The 14,587-nt window shown below is 39.6% G+C and overlaps 1 protein-coding gene and 1 non-coding gene across 2 annotated transcripts in view; both read left to right on the top strand.

The window, feature by feature from the left end:
- The window catches only part of HCN1 (hyperpolarization activated cyclic nucleotide gated potassium channel 1), a 446,276-nt gene that overhangs the window by 283,334 nt on the left and 148,355 nt on the right, over positions 1-14,587 (top strand). The window lies entirely within an intron of this gene.
- On the top strand, positions 8,516-8,618 carry LOC138094766 (U6 spliceosomal RNA). Its single transcript, XR_011146279.1, has one exon. It is a non-coding gene; the product is annotated as a U6 spliceosomal RNA (small nuclear RNA).

Raw genomic sequence — 14,587 nt, forward strand, 5'->3', positions numbered from 1 at the left:
TACAGTTAAATATGATTAAGATAGTATGTTTTAGAACATGTAACTTTTACCACAATAAAACATTTTCTTAAAAAAAGAAGTGAGCCTAAAAAATATTTATGAGGTACCTATTAGACTTTTTGCCTTTCTAACTCATACCATATATATACATTTCAAACTGATATAGAAGCTATCTATCTACACATACATACCTATAGTTATAATTATTTAATAATTGTAAATTAAAAAGTGCACATTCAATATTGAATTCTGTATTTTTCAGTCCCTTGCCTTTAAACTATAGTTGTAAAAACATGTGCGTATCTAAGCAGTACTGTTGCCAAAATTTGATCTCTGTTTACCGGTGCCAAATGGAAACTCAGGCAGAGTTTTGGATGTAGTAGATAAAAGTAGCTTTTATTGCTTTGCCAGGCAAAGAGGGTCATAGCAGGCTTATGCCCTCAAGACTGTGTGACCCACCCTGGAGTGGGTTTTGAGGAGTCTTAGAGTACAGAATAAGCAGGGCGTGATCAGCTTGTGGACCTTTTTATGATTGGTTGGCAGTGAAGTAATTGGGAGTTGGCTTCATCAGCCTTTGGTTTCCAACCAGTCTGCAGTCTACATGCTTGTAGGCAGCATACAGTTAACTTCTTCCACCTGCTGGGGTTTTCAGTATCTGCAAAACTGTTCAAAGGACATGGCGTCAATTAACTATAGTCCTTGAGGAAAAACTAAAGGTCCTTGACTTTGTTTAATGGCTAAAGTATTATTGTTTTGTCTTGGCTGACTGTTTTTCTCTCTCTGCATTTTTTCAGTTATATGATTAAATTTATTCTTTGACTCAAGTTTTTCTACAAACAAAAGGCAGACAGAGGACATAGGTAGGGAACTATTCAGAGGGTCTTGTTCAGTGACATTATATTTTTCAAAACATAGTATTTGGTTTTAGTTGTTTTGTTTAAATTTATGAAAAGGTTAGTAAGTTATATATCTTGTTAGATATGCTTCCTTCACTCATTATTTTGTTGACATATCCATCCCTGTGATTGCATGTTACTGTAACTCATTTATTTTCAATGCAGTATAATATTCTACAACATGCAGGTACTGCTTCTAGATCTTTCCTGTTAAAAGCCATGCTGCTGTGAACTTTCTTCTTTACACACAGGAGTTCCTGGGTGCAGGAGTTCCTCTCGGGTATCTAACTGTAAGTGAAACTGAGAAACTGTAAAATAAGCGAATCACATGAATTAAGTTAGCTGTCCCTTCTGGGTTTAAAAATTAGAGCTGCATGTGATTTTAGCACAGTCCTTGTGAAGTTTGAGGGATTCAGTTGGATACAGGACGAGGAAAGGGGAAGCAAGGGTTTACTGGGGCACCAACTAGAGCTCTGACCTGAGTTATCCAGGACTACATGGTTTGTATGTAACTTGATTATTTTCTGAGTTAGAGAAGTATAGAAGACTTTATGTTACAGAAACATGAGACTAAATTAAGTAAGCTCTACCATGGCTCAAGGATAAATAACCTGCCTGCAATGTAAGAGACCCAGTTTTGATCCTTGGGTTGGGAGGATTCTCTGAAGAAGGGAATGGCTACCCACTCCAGTATTCTTGCCTGGAGAATCCCATGGACAGAGGAGCTTGGCAGGCTATAGTCCATAAAGTTGAAAAGAGTCGGAAATGACTGAGGCAATTTAGCATGCACCATGTAGATAGAAAGGTAATATCAATGGCTGTATTGCCACTTCCATGATGCTATCAGCTCCCAGCCTCCATCTGCCATAGAGTAAGCCTGTGCTGTCACTCTAGGGAAGACTTCCTTACCCCAGTCATCAATCCACATTTCAGGCAAAAGGAAGAAAAGGGCAACTCCAATGAGATGGCCTCTTAGATTTCCAGAAACTCTGCCCAGTAACTTGGACTTTCACCTCATTGACCAGTATTCAATCACTTGGCTGTCCCATCCTTCCCCAAGCAGTATGAATAATGTCTTTTATAAAGCTAGGCATATTGTCACCCCAAATCATATGGGGTTCTGTAGGGAAAAGGGAATGGATATTGATAAAGTGATCAGCAATGTGCCCCAGGATGCAGAAAGAGTATAAAATAGGCATTCGTGGTCTTATAATCAAACAAGTTGTTTCTGTGTCTAGAATAAGAAAAAGACAGACATTTAGAGCCAAAAATAAAGTTTTCATCCCAGGAGTACAAATTTAGTTTTTAAAAATGAAAGGTGCCCAGAGAAGGGAAATGACTTCACTTCACAGAATCACTAGTGACTGATCTCTTAAGCCAACATGTCTTGACTCTCGGGCAAGTTTATTTCTCTTTCCTGGTATATTCATATTTCTTCCCTTTCTACTTGAAACACTGCATAGCCAGGGTCCACACAGAGTACACTTGGTGTTCTCAAATTGCAAAACTGAGGGAAGTTTTCAAAAGAAGACTATTAAAGTTGTAAATGGAATTTAGAGACCACAAGAGATAGCAGAGTGCTCAGGATGGTAATCAGAGAACTGCTACCAACACTAAAACCCAGAAGACAAAGTCTTGTAGGTGGGGCTGCTTTGATAGGAGAAGTTACCTTTAACAGAAAACACAGCCCACTCACTCTCTTTGAAGTGGAAGTCTAAAATACTGACCACATTCTTCTTCTCTCTGATCATCTGTCAATGTTTCTCATTAACTTAATCTAACTGGAAGTCAGAACACGTTACTGTGTTATCCAAATGGGTCAGTTTTCTGGGCAAAGGGCAGGGCAGAGAGAGCTGAAGGACAAATATGGAAGGGTACACAGATTTCCAGCAGGAAAGCTTATTCTAAGGTCTCTAATAGAAACACTTGCTTATCTACTCAAATATCTTAGGGAATATCTGGCTCTTGATTTTTCCAGCAGCCTGGTTATCAGCACTCCTTTGGGTTTCTGGGTGACATCCAACTATTGCCTTCTTCCTAGCTCATTCCCCATAATATGAGAGTATCAACCTCTCCCAAGGGGTGAGAATTTCTTGCATTCAAGGTACTTCCCAATAACTATTTGTAGGTACTGGATAAACAGCCACTTGGCAAACTGTCCCAGTGTTTCCATGAGAGTTTTCCATCCTGCTAACTATGTCATAGGATATGAAATAATAGTTCACAGTCTTTAAGTTTGTCTATCAAAGGGAGCCTGTATAGTGTCATAGGGAACCACACTCTAAGCTCCCCCAAACAAGGCACAAGATATTTGGTACCTTAAAGCAAACCCAGACTACCACAATATGATGTTCCTTTTAAATTCCTTAAAGTGTCCAAGGAGATACCAGGCAAAAATATATTGTGCATCACTGGGGCTTCATGACACCAAAGGACACTTGCCTCAGGAGCCCAAGGACACTGCTATTGATCTCCTAATATTTTGTGATGAAGGCAAGTATCTCCGGTGTGAATGTGCAATTTATGCTTTGGTAATACTTCTGGGTTGGGTTATGCCAATGACTTATAGAATTAGATAAATCTCCAAATTAAAATAAAACACTTTTACAGAGAAGGCAGACTGACTTGATTTACAGCTTCTCAAAGAAGCAGTTCCCAGATGGCTGATGTCCTTAAGCACCCTGTTTGCTTCCATTTCCATGATTGTTTGCTTTCTCTTTACACATCTGCGTTTATCTTAGGACCCAGCTGTTGACAGTTATATTGATTTATCAGCATCAGAATCTAACTGGAAACTTACTACTATTTTCCTATGGACTTGCCAGCCTACACTCATAACCTTTTTCCTACCATAACATCATTTAGAAAAGATCAGCCTTCCTGGTTTTAAAAGCTGCAGAATTAAATAGATCACAAGTCCATTAATGCTATCAGCATTAATTTTTAGCTCAGATGAGCTCTGATAGGTAACTATCCTCATTTTATATATTCGGGTATAATATATATGATATATAGTTAAGTATGTATTAAAGTAGATAGAAGCATGTATAATGGGGCAGATATGTTTAATATTTACATTTATTATTCAATAAATACAGTTTAATTAATGTTTTCTCATCTTTGCTTGCATTTCAACATTATAATCACTTTTCTTCTATCATTCAAAATATGGCAGACCAGGATTAAAAGATAAACAGAAAAATGCATTTTTATCTACTCATAAGAACAATTCACAAATCATTTTTTTTTCCTAAGATGTAATTCACATGAAAAGGTCACTTTAGAATTCTGAGTTGCTCACTTTTCCACTTTCGCATTTGTGTGGAGATAATGCTAAGTTCTGCTCATTATAATAAGAGACATTCGACACCCGCCTTCAGCCTTGTCAACCTTACTTTGTAAAAATGTATACCTCAGTATATTTAGAATTTCAGCTTTTTTCCTAACTTAGTATTTGTCCAATGGTCTGAACGAGATTTTGAAATCTGCCTGACAGTTGTTGTTCCTCTTGCTTTTTGGTTTCTTACCCGGAGGTGTTTGGAGGATTGAAATTTTCCACCATGAAGTCATACACCTTTAGCATGACCTTGATTTTTTTTTTTTTTTTTCATCTGCACTAATGAGACCCTGGGTAGCTCTTATTTAAGGAAGCTGGTTTTGTATGCCTGGCCAAATTAAATTGTTCGTAGGTGACTATGAGTAACATATTGTTTTATTTATTTATATTTCTCAGTGCATTCAGAAGGCCTTGGGAAAAACTCTTAGTTGTGTTTTGGGTGTCAAGATCAAGAAGATTATACTGTATGTTTTCCAGTCACCTGCTGGAGGCAATGACCTTGTATTTATTTTAGCAATGAAACTGGATATAACAGGATCACTTTCTCTGCAATAGCTATGGCACGACAAAACAGCAATTTAAAGGTCAAATACTACCTGACTTGGTAAACTCAAACTATAGATTCTGCCCCTAACTCTGACCTTGATCTAATAGTGCCAAAAGCTGATAGAAATGGTTCCCCTGGTAATTGCTCTATCTTTTTCAGAGAACAATATATTACAGAACTATTTCCTTAACATACTAGGCAGAAAAGTAAATTATTAACAGCAATTTTCTTAATTCTAAATTATAAGTAGCTACATAATACCTCTGACCACCCACTAAACATAGTCGGTATATTGATACTTAATGACTATGTGCCTGACACTGCACTGAGAGAAAACTGTATTTGAATCCTGAGTCATACAGAATATCAAACTAATTCAGGGATATTGGCAAAGCACCTTAAAACTTTAGTGTAATCAAGCGTATTCTCTGCTACTTGGTCCTTACATGGGGAATGATTCTGGCAAGCCCGTGGGAATTCTAAGATTAGGCAATATAGACTGTTTGAATTGCTTTTGTCCTAAAATGTGTTGAGGGAGTAATGGGGAATAGTGGGACTTCCTTGGTGGTTCAGACAATATCTGCATGTAATGCAAGAGACCAGGGTTCAATCTCTGGGTCAGGAAGATACCCTGGAGAAGAAAAATGGCGACACTCCAGTATTCTTGCCTGGAGAATCCCACGGACAGAGGAGCCTAGTGGGCTACACTCCATAGGATTTCCAGAGTCAGACACACTTAGCGACTAACCCACTAATGGGAGATAATAAAGGACAGGATAAAATTCAGTGCCCTTGTTCACCAAAGACTCATGGTTTATTCTTATACGGAAAAAAGCCTCTGCCATTTTAATCTACCCTCAAGAGACAATCGGAGCATATTGAGAACAATCATATCTGATTAATTATGTTCTAGAGGAGAGTGAAAAAGTTGGCTTAAAGCTCAACATTCAGAAAACTAAGATCATGGCATCTGGTCCTATCACTTCATGGCAAATAGATGGAGAAACAATGGAAACAGTGAGAGACTTTATTTTCTTGGGCTCCAAAGTTACTGCAGATGGCGAGTACAGCCATGAAATTAAAAGACACTTGATCCTCAGAAGAAAAGTTATGACCAACCTAGAAAGCATATTAAAAAGCAAAGACATTACTTTACCAACAAAGGTCCATCCAGTCAAAGCTATGGTTTTTCTAGTAGTCATGTATTGATGTGAGAGTTGGGCTATAAAGAAAGCTGAACGCTGAAGAATTGATGCTTTTGAACTGTGGTGTTCGAGAAGACTCTTGAGAGTCCCTTGGACTGCAAGGAGATCCAACCAATCCATCCTAAAGGAAATCAGTCCTGAATATTCATTGCAAGGACTGATGCTGAAGCTGAAACTCCAATACTTTGGTCATCTGATGTGAAGAACTGACTCATTTGAAAAGACCCTGATGCTGAGAAAGACTGAAGATAGAAGGAGAAGGGGACAACAGAGGACGAGATGGTTGGATGGCATCACCAATGCGATGGACATGAGTTTGAGTAGGCTCTGGGAGTTGGTGATGGACAGGGAAGCCTGTTGTGTTGCAGTCCATGGGGTCACAAAATGTCAGATACGAATGAGTGACTGAACTGAACTGAGAAAGTAAAAATAATGGGTTTTTTATTTAGTTTTTTATATGCTCAGGGATGATTGGAAGCTAACTGATAACACCATATAAACAATACTTCATGTTCATATTTATGCCTCTCATGCTTGTCTCATAAGACCTGTAGGGACTGTCTTCACTACACAGGGCACATTTCCACATTTGAATAATGGACAACAATTTTTACCTCCTTTGTCAGTGTTAGGTGTGTCATCCTCATTGGAGGAAACCAAAAGTAGTCTCTGTGAGGTTTCTTGTCAGTTTATATATACTGAGTATGTGTGCCAACTTTATTTCCTGAAAAAGATATATAAAGGATGATACTTTCATTGCTAGAGTGGTGCTTCAGCTTGAGTCCAGAACAGCATAAATGTAACATTGCATTACATTAGAAAAGACCCTGATGCTGGGAAAGGTTGAAGGCAGGAGGAGAAGGGGACAACGGAGAAAGAGGTGGTTGGATGGCATCACTGACTCAATGGACATCAGTTTGGGCAAGCTCCGGGAGATGGTGAAGGACAGGGAGGCCTGGCATGCTGCAGTCCATGGGATTGCAAACTGTGAGACACAACTGAGCGACTGAACAATAGCAACATTGCAAAGGGGCATTTGCCTTCTTCCTGGAAGAAGAAAGAAAGAGGAGAGAAATGTTTGAGAGCGTGTATGAAAATTAGTCAGGGATGCCAGTCCCCTGAAAAGGCACTCATGAAGAAATAAATCCTTAATAAATTTGAAAGATTTTATGTTATTTTAACTTTATATCAGTATTTAAATATATGCTGAATTGTTTATGCCATCTGCTATACAGATATCTGTTGGAAGAATAGTTGATCAAACTGCTAAGAGCATCTGTTTGATTTCATTAAGTTTAAAGCTCACATTTCAATCACAGTGGAAATACTCTAAATCTTAATGAGAGATTTTGGTTTTCTTGTGGTTCAGGTGAAAGCATTTGGCTTTTCAACTTCCAGCACAATTCAAGGTAGCTATGATACCATTAGGGCGTCTCAGGGGGCATTAGTGGTAAAGAACCCATCTGCCAATGCAGGAGACTTAAGAGATATGGGTTTGATCCCTGGGTCAGGAAGATCCCTTGAAGAAGAGCATAGCAACCCACTCTAGTATTCTTGCCTGGAAAATCCTGTGGACAGAGGAGCTTGGGAAGCTACAGTCCATATGGTCGCAGAGTCCAATATGACTGAAGGGACTTAGCACACATGCATGATAACATTATACAGTAGAATACTATTGCAGTACAGTTTTGAAGTCAGTTAGGTAGTTTTCCTAGATTCCATTAATATCAATCACTGCTAGATGTTTGTGATACAAAGATGGTTAGGATATGATCCCTGCTCTTAGGGAGTTTTGGTTACACTGGTGAAGGCTACCAGAGAAACAGGTGGTACAGTGCGGTCACATGATAAGTGATGGGTCATACAGATGGGAGCTGAACCTACTGGGAGGGCTGATTTGCAGAGATAAAGGTAGATCTTTGAGAATGTTTGAAAATGAACTGCATCTTGAAAGACTAGAGAAATGGCCAGCCAAAGGGAAAGGAAGCCAGAGCATATACTGAGTCAGAGAAAACCACCTACGTAAAGGCATGGAGGAGAGTGAACTGGCTTGTTGGGGAATGGCAAGTAGTTTAGGGTGGCAAGAGGTGTCTGGGTTTTGGTGTAGGGGGTAACAAAGTTAAGGAGTGGGACTGAAAATAGATAGGAGTGATGTCAGCTTGCTGTGATCCCTTGGTACATTTGACTTAATTTTGAGGCTATGAGAAAGCTTTAAGCATGTGTGTACGTAGATTGAATGTGCTGCTGGAGAATGGACTAGAAGGAGTTAAAGTAGAGAGAGTAAGTAGTCATTTGTGTCGTGTGTGTGTGTGTGTGTGTGTGTATTAGTTGCTTAGTCGTGTCCAGCTCTTTGCGACGCCATGGGCTATAGCCTGCCAGGTTCCTCTGTCCATGGAATTCCCAGGCAAAAATACTGGAGTGGGTTGCCATTTCCCTCTCCACATTTGTGTCTTAATTTGTAATAATCCAGACACTAAAAATCCAAGTAAAATGAAGCATTTTTTCATCAAGGTGAAGAAAATGAGCTTTAGTGTTCACTTCCTTAGCACACACATAAACTTAGAAGGATACAGATATTAGCATGGTCCCTGCACAAGGGTGACATGCAAATTCCTGAAGCATTCTATATTTTTGCAATTGTGTGGGGTGGTGGATGGTAACTAACTTATTGTGATTATCACAATAGATACATATATCATTATATTGTATATCTTAAATGAATGCAATGTTATTTATCAATTATCAAATTTGTTATTGTTTAGTCCCTAAGTTGTGTCTGACTCTTTTGCAAACCCATGGACTGTAGCCACCAGTCTCCTCTGTCCACGGGATTTCCCAGGCAACAATACTGGAGTGGGGTGCCATTTCTTTCTTCAGAGAATCTTCCCAAACCAGGGATTGAACCCATGTCCCCTCCATTGGCAGGTGGAGTCTTTACTGTTGAGCCACCAGGGAAACCCTGATTATCTCAATAAAGCCAGAATAAAAAGAAAGGAGCTTTATGTTCTGTTCAAGAGAGAACTAAAATAGACAATAAAAGAGACCCTAACCAGCTTTAGGAATAAAGCAGCAGAATCGAAGTCTAATGATGAAAGAACAGAAGGGTCAGTTTAACATCAACTACCACTTAAAAGATGATAGCATCTAATTATGAGATAATGTCCATCACAGAAGTATAATTTGATTTTTAAAAACCTAGGAAGGGAAACAACTGGCCAGGGTCATGATCCTAGAAGTACACAGAAGCATGCCTTTTAATGATGATAGTTAATAGCATGACTATTAGCAATGTCAAGTTGTTTTCCATATTATAAAAATGTGTTGATAAAAAAAAGGATTTTTAAAAATTGGTGTTTATGTGTGTTTGGTTGGTTGCTGCTGCTGCTAAGTCGCTTCAGTCGTGTCCGACTCTGTGTGACCCCATAGACGGCAGCCCACCAGGCCCCCCCGTCCCTGGGATTCTCCAGGCAAGAACACTGGGTTGGGTTGCCATTTCCTTCTCCAATGCATGAAAGTGAAAAGTGAAAGTGAAGTCACTCAGTTGTATCTGACTCCTAGAGACCCCATGGACTGCAGCCCACCAGGCCCCTCCGTCTGTTGGATTTTCCAGGCAAGAGTACTGGAGTAGGGTGCCATTGCCTTCTCCGTTTGGTTGGTTGTTCTGTAATAAATGGACCTCTCTGGTGGCTCAGATGATAAAGAATCTGCCTGCAATTCAGGAGACCCAGATTCAGTCCCTGGGTCAGGAAATCCCCCTGGAGAAGGGAATGGCAACCCACTCCAGTATTCTTGCCTGGAGAATTCCATGGACAGAGGAGCCTGGCAGGCTACATATAGTCCATGGAGTTGCAAAGAGTTGGGCATGACTGAGCAGCTAACACTTTTACTTTCACGTTTTCTGTTATAATTATGTACTTTCAAGCCTGCTGGCCTGAGAACTATGGTAAAGCAGATGATATAGTGGGAACAGGCACTGCTTAGCTGCTCTCTCTCTTTTTAATATTTATTTGGCATCATCAGGTCTTAGTTGTGGTGATAGCTATGGCACACTAGTCCAGCTGCCTCACAGCATGTGGGATCCCCAGTTCCCAGACCAGGGATCAAACACAGGTCCCCTGCATTGGAAGGCAGAGTCTTAACCTCTCAAGCACCAGGGAAGTCTCTTAGCTGCCCTTCTGCATGGATGCTTTGGGTCCACCCAGTGGACAGAAGGGAACTACAATATGGAGTCAGTAAACTAGCAGGAGGATTTGGGAACAGAGGGTTTCCATGCTTGTAGGCTCGGTTTAGATGAGTTCTGTTTGGACACACAGAATTTGGGATATCTGTTTAAAGTCAAGTAAAGGGCATCCATGTAAATTGTTAGGGCTAGAGGAAAGGGGAGTGGTCTCGTATTTTGATAAATCCTATTCAACTCTGTTCACCTAAGTATTGAGAGTAAACTAGATTTGCTTGGGATTTGTTGCTTATTTTATGGGAAAAGGCATCATGGAAGAGTGGAAGAGAGAAATAGGTTAACAAATAAATAAGTTCTTAATTGAAGTGAAACCTGTCATATTTTACTCATGAATAAAAATATGTGAAGTGAAACTCCTGCTTAGTCTAGCAAATGGCATCAGTGCCCCTGTGATTTATATTTTGTTATTTATATGTTAGAATAACAAAGGTCCATTGCTCGTGAACATTTGTTTTCTGGAACTTCTTTCCTTTCCAAATGGTCCACTTTATTAACATCTGGAGTACATGATAAGGCTCAGTTGTTTTTCTTAAACTTTGGGGCAACCTGTTGGCTTTGAGATATGTGAATTCTGTTTCTAGTTTAGCTTTAATCCCTTGTGTTTTGTGTTCATGAGTATATATTTATCATTTTTTTAAATTTCAGGGGTAGACCATTGCCTTTGAGAATCCCTTAGTTCACTACGAAATTTGTCTTCAGAAATGCCTTAGTTCATTCTGAGATAAAAATTTTTCCTGTATCGATAATGTTATCAAGATCAGTAATTTAACCAAATTCTCCTGTCCCTTCTTATTTCTGTGATTGTATTGCCATTCTAAATACTAATTATTCTTCACCTTTTTTTCTACCTCTGAAAGTTCTGTATTTCTACTTTGTCAAAATATTGATCCATTTTACTTGTGCAATTTACTCCTGCATTATATGGCTAACAAAATATGGAGAAAAATGCATAACTAGAATCAACTCTGAATATCTTCAAATTGGCATATATAATAGAGATCCTCAGGGAACCATGTCCTTATCAATGTATAGTGCTGACTAATAATAACAATAACAGTAATACTATCATTTATAATTTCATGCCACCTGTTGTTTTACAAAGAATGTCGATACATTTTACATCTTCTCATAAAGCTACATTATGTCTCTACTGTGTTAATGTCAAGTGAGTTTATAAACATAATTAAAACTAATACTTTTTCCTTTATGACTTCTATTGCTACTCTCCCCACCCCATTGCTCAGATTTCACCTTTATCATAAATGATGCTCTAGGATTTACTTTTTTGAGTGCTATTCATTTTTTACCCCAAGTTTCTATAAACCTTTCTATTCCTTATATGGAGATGATAAGGAGTCTGCATGCAATTCAGGAGACCCAGGTTCGATCCCTGGGTTGGGAAGATCCCCAGGAGAAGGAAATGGCAAACTACTCCAGTATTCTTGCCTGGAAAATCCCATGGATGGAGGAACCTGGCAGGCTATAGTCCCTGATGTTGCAAAGACCCATTCCTTATATGGAGACATATATTTTTAATTTTTTATCCTTTACCAACCTTCAAGGGTGACTCTTCACTAACGCAGCATGCCACCTCACTCTAAAAAAAATGAAGGATACAAAAAATCCTTTGAACCATTACTTTCTAACCAATAATACATTTCCAATGATAGCCAAAGGAAAGCCATGGGCCATTCCAAAGCAACAGCAATCTGTCTGCACCTCATCATTCATACCTGACTCCAGTCCTATATCTTCTCAATTGAGAGAGTCTACTTCTGACATTTGCTTTCAATTTTATGGCATTCAAGTTTTATCTTTCTCTAAAGAACTCATCTTGGGATGTTCCTCCCGCCTTCTCTGCTTGGGGCTATCCAAAACTCATCCAGTTCCAATATTTGAGAGTCAAACCTGAGCCTTATTGGGGGCCAGCCAAGGGAACCGCAGGCCACAGGAGGAGGATATACTGACTTTAGGCAGTGTGAAAGTCACTCAGTCGTGTCCAGCTCTTTGTGATCCCATGGGCTGTACAGTCCATGGAATTCTCCAGGTCAGAATACTGGAGTGAGTAGCCTTTCACTTCAGGAGATCTTCCCAACTCAGGGATCAAACCCAGGTCTCCATCATTGCAGGCAAATTCTTTACCAGCTGAGCCACCAGGGAAGCCCTGATACACAGGTAGGGTAGTGCACAGGCATTTAAATCATGACCATCCAGAAAATGTCACTGATTTTACTTTCTTACCTAAAATAGAGAAACTCAAGGTAATTTCTAGCATCTTAGAAGAAGATGTGGGAGAGACTTTTGAGCAGGCCATTTCTTGTCTTGATTCTCTGGTTGGAGAATTTGGAACTCTCCTTCCAAACCTCATCTGCAGTCTGATGGAAGTTGGTACCACTGAGGTTGCCGACGCTTCTCCACTGTCTGGAGAACCTAGTGTCACAGTACTCCCTGGGACAGCACACAGGTTGCATACTATGTTATACCCCTTCTAGGCAAGGCTTGGGTCCACAGACACCTATACCCACAGCCAAACTCACACAGATGGTTTTGTTAACCAATGTCACTAGTGCCCAACTGGTTGAAGGTGAAAGACTGTTTACTCATCAGAGCAGATTAACCATTTTAGAACTAGCTTGGAAAAATTTGTCATGAGTGTGGGAAGTGATGCACAAGAGAAATCATTAAGCTTTTCATGTTTACTTCTTTTTTTCATGAACAGTCCCTGTTGACTGAGAAATACATGCTGTTAATTGTTAAGGCCTTCTCTAGCTGTGCTAGTAAGCCATGGTGTTGGTTCCTTCCATATCAGAGGAAGTTTAAGAACACATATATACATGAAATGTCTGGTTGTGTTCCTGCAAGTTGGCCAGTTTGTAACAAATTTGGCAAATTTGATTAAGATGATATAGATTAGTCTTCTTCAGGAATTGTACTAAGCAGTGTTTCTTAGGAAGCACTGATTATCATGTCCCATGTCCAAAGTGGTTAAAATTGTGGGTTGCATTAGCATTATATAATTTTAGAATTAGAAATAGGTAAGAAAGAGATGGGAATACCAGACTACCTGACCTGCCTCTTGAGAAATTTGTATGCAGGTCAGGAAACAAGAGTTAGAACTGGACATGGAACAACAGACTGGTTCCAAATAGGAAAAGGAGTATGTCAAGGCTATTTATTGTCACCCTGCTTATTTAACTTATATGCAGAGTAAATCATGAGAAACGCTGGGCTGGAAGAAGCACAAGCTGGAATCAAGATTGCTGGGAGAAATATCAATCACCTCAGATATGCAGATGACACCACCCTTATGGCAGAAAGTGAAGAGGAACTAAAAAGCCTCTTGATGAAAGTGAAAGAGGAGAGTGAAAAAGTTGGCTTAAAGCTCAACATTCAGAAAACGAAGATCATGGCATCTGGTCCCATCACTTCATGGGAAGTAGATGTGGAAACAGTGAAAACAGTGTCAGACTTTAATATAAAGAGGGGCTCCAAAATAACTGCAGATGGTGATTGCAGCCATGAAATTAAAAGATGCTTACTGCTTGGAAGGAAAGTTATGACTAACCTCGATGGCATATTGAACAGCAGAGACATTACTTTTCCAACAAAGGTCCGTCTAGTCAAGGCTATGGTTTTTCCTGTGGTCATGTATGGATGTGAGAGTTGGGCTGTGAAGAAAGCTGAGCACTGAAGAATTGATGCTTTTGAACTGTGGTTTTGGAGAAAACTCTTGAGAGTCCCTTGGACTGCAAGGAGATCCAACCAGTCCATCCTAAAGGAGATCAGTCTTGGGTGTTCATTGGAAGGACTGATGCTGAAGCTGAAACTCCAGTACTTTGACCACCTCATACGAAGAGTTGACTCATTGGAAAAGACCCTAATGCTGGGAGGGATTGGGGGCAGGAGGAGAAGGGGATGACAGAGGATGAGATGGCTGGATGGCATCACCAACTTGATGGATGAGTCTGGGTGAACTCTGGGAATTGGTGATGGACAGGGAGGCCTGGCGTGCTGCAACTCATGGGGCTGCAAAGAGGCGGAAATGACTGAGTAACTGAACTGAACTGAACTGAAGAATTCTACCAGAAAATTTAAGGACACTTCATTTCGTGTAGCATTTGCCTTTTTATTATGATATTTTTTTTATGTGCAGAACTAGAGTAAAAACTGCTTCTTTCCTAAAACTAAGATAACCTTGGTTTCCTTTTCCATGCCATAAGAAAATAGCTAGAATATGCTCATTAGCATATTTTCAAAGGAATCTCCTGAAGTTCAACAAGAACTTATTTCACATCAACATTTTCTATGGATAGTAATGCCATGTTGAATATGAGATGATCGTGCATGTATTTTTGTTCTGATTTA

This window comes from Capricornis sumatraensis, chromosome 18 (genome assembly GCF_032405125.1).
Source record: "Capricornis sumatraensis isolate serow.1 chromosome 18, serow.2, whole genome shotgun sequence".
Lineage (NCBI taxonomy): Eukaryota > Metazoa > Chordata > Mammalia > Artiodactyla > Bovidae > Capricornis > Capricornis sumatraensis.